The sequence below is a fragment of the Simochromis diagramma genome, unplaced genomic scaffold (assembly GCF_900408965.1).
Source record: "Simochromis diagramma unplaced genomic scaffold, fSimDia1.1 OVJJ01000651.1, whole genome shotgun sequence".
Taxonomy (NCBI): domain Eukaryota; kingdom Metazoa; phylum Chordata; class Actinopteri; order Cichliformes; family Cichlidae; genus Simochromis; species Simochromis diagramma.
The window spans coordinates 39,100-42,095 of NW_024387405.1; the positions used below are offsets into that span (position 1 = coordinate 39,100).

General features: G+C 44.7%; 1 long non-coding RNA gene across 1 annotated transcript; it reads right to left on the minus strand.

Moving 5' to 3' along the window:
• Positions 1-333: 333 nt before the first annotated feature.
• On the minus strand, positions 334-1,200 carry LOC120720740. Its single transcript, XR_005693028.1, has 2 exons — positions 924-1,200; positions 334-490 (listed from the first exon to the last, which is right to left on the minus strand). It is a non-coding gene; the product is annotated as an uncharacterized LOC120720740 (long non-coding RNA).
• Between the last annotated feature and the right edge of the window lie 1,796 nt (positions 1,201-2,996).

The following is a 2,996-nucleotide window of genomic DNA, read 5'->3' on the forward strand; positions in this document are numbered from 1 at the left end:
TTAAGTAGGTGAGAAAAAGTTACATTTACTGGATCAGTTTAAGACCAAAATACATTTGAATGAATTACTGACATGGACACTTTGTGAAAAATTACTAAACAGTTCAGGCAAAATTTTACTAAAACCTTGAATTAAACTGGAAAGTTTGCATTTAAACTCCACTGTGACTGTGTACACAGGAAAAACTACAAAATAATGTTTGTTTGTTTGTTTTTGTAAACACTGTGGACCGATCTGCATTTGTTGTTGCTAAATTTAAATATTTGTTACTATTTAATGATCATAATCTCATTTGAACATAGGTTTGATTTAGTGGAGTCAGTTGTTCCCATGTGTAACCCGTTCAAGTGTTACGCCTGTTGTTCTTGCGTTGTGTTCTGGCGTGAAAGTAAGAGGCAGGAGACAGTACTGGGTCTTTGGCTGTTTACTGCACATCTGCAACACAGAAATATGTGTCTGATCTGTGTGTGTCACGCGACTGCCAGTACACCTCTCCTCCGGCCATGCTGAAAGGAGCTGTGCCTGCAGCTTCATTAATACTATAATAATATAATAAATCAAATACAACAAATTGTTTTAAAACATTCACTTAAGCTCTCAAAAACAAAAAGCACAAAATAAATAATATGTCACTGAAAAAACATCAAAAACAACTTATAAGACTAAACAAAATAATTCAAAAACAAATTGAACAGTCTGATAAATACAATTCAATAACCAGGACCCAATATTCTAGTGCTTATAGTTCAAACATTATACTTCAGTACAATCATATTAATAACCGCCATCTAACAGGCAATACAACACTGTAATTATAAAAACAATGAATGAAAGACTGCATCTCCAAAACATAAGAACATCTCCATACCTGCAACACAGAAATATGTGTCTGATCTGTGTGTGTCACGCGACTGCCAGTACACCTCTCCTGACGAAGGGAAAAAGAGTGCATGCTGTTAAAAAAAAGACTGCCGCGAGTACGCTCTCAAGCCGCTAGCGATCAGGCTAACTTAGCATGCTAGCATTTCAGCTGCGTTCTCGGCTAAAACTCATTATAAGTGTATATTAGCGAACTCCGCCCTCCACAAAACTTATCCCGAATGAGTCTCTTAATGACAAACAAAAACGCGGCGGTTCGGCTGTATTCACATTGCAGCTTGGGATCCGAACAAACTTTAATTAGCTGAGAGCAATGTGGCAGTGACTTACCTCCGGCCATGCTGAAAGGAGCTGTGACCGGGGCACACATGCACGTGCCTACGTCATCATGCAGCGCACACCCACACAGACTCAGATCACACAGGTAAGAGAGTGAGATGCAAAAATGACATATTTAATCCAAAAAAAATGTGTTTTGGGTGAAATTCACAAGTATTTAACACATATGTTACATTCACCCCTCCTGAATTTCACCAAAATCACTACACATCTGAATGGTACTGCAACACCAAGAGGCACAACGATGCTGAACTACCATCACCTCCGGACCAGGCAACCCAAGGATCTTATCCCATAGTTCAGTTAAAAAACTATCCGTAAATGGATTAAAAGAAGTTGGACAGGTTGATCACGTATTCACTCAGACCAAGGCCCAGTTTTGAAAGTGAATTATTTCTGAACTCCTGCAGATTTCGGGCGTTGCCAAGTCTCACACTACTGCTTATCACCCTATGGGCAATGGTGGCACGGAGCGGTTCAACCGACCAATAGCAACATGCTGCGAGCTCTCCCTCTCAGAGCCAAACAGGAATGGCCGCAGCGATTCAGACATTGACCTTGCTTATAATGCAACTGTTCACGAGACTACTGGTATTGCCCATTCTACTTGATGTTCGGCGTGTCCCACGACTACCGGTCGACCGTTATGTCAAGTCGGTTTTGCCGATCTCATTGTGGTGGACTTTAACCAGCTACTCCAGCTTCTTCTGTCATACTTTTGTTGCTGCCAAGATCGCCCAGGAGCACACCAGCATGAGCAGGAGCATCAGGCTCGTCAATACAATAGAAAATCAAAGGTGTGTCTCTGAATGTTGGGGATCGCGTCCTGCTTGCCAATAAAGGCGAGGGGGCAAGAAGAAACTTGCAGACAAGTGGGAGCCTCAGGTTTATACTGTTGTGGAGAGTCATCCCAGGACCCACATTTACAGGATCAGTGACTTTTCAGGCCAGAGTAAGGTTGTACACAGAAACCTTCTGTTGGACGTGAGTTTCCTTCCTGTCCAGGATTCATTGGGAAGTCAGTCCCTGGACGTTTTCTCCAGTTGAGGGGATCTCAGTGCTTTGTGGGATCTGGAGGACTCTAGCAGTCTAGGACAGAGTCTACCGCAGCAAGGACTTCCTTGTGGGTCCTTTCGGATTTGAGCCATGGAGGGATGTGGATTCTGTGGCAGGAGACATGCCTCACAGTCCACGGATCGTCAGCATGGTTCTGTGTGGTGCGGATGTGGACAATGCCTTACCTGACTCTCAGACTTGCACCAACGCACATTCAGCAAGCCCTTCTGGTCAGGCCCAGCACTTTGCCTTCCTACTACCGGTTGACTGTTCCGCTACCTCTGATTTGACACCGTCTGGCACAGATTCTGCTCCAGGTGCCTGTCATGGGGACGCTGTTGTTCCGCAGACTGTTCCTGTTTCTGGCTCAGACATCAATCAGACCTCTGGTCAGCCCTATACTAGGCAGCCGTCCAACCTGCCAAGACATGACCTGACCATGCCATGTTCGAGGCAGAGTGGTTACCAGAGCAGGTCGGGTGGTAAAGTCAGTCAACAGGCTGATAGAAAACATGTCCAGAAGCCATTACATGGGGCCTGTTACCACCACGGGAGGCTCGGCCTCGGACATAGACTGTTTTTTGTGTCATCCCATTGCGTATTATGAATGTGTTGTATTTCCTTGAAGCATCATGACACCCGCCCTGTGCGTCTTTAATGGGACCTGTTTGATTGGGGGGTGGTGTAGGCTGCACCTTTGTGTTCTGAAAGGGTTGGAGGCC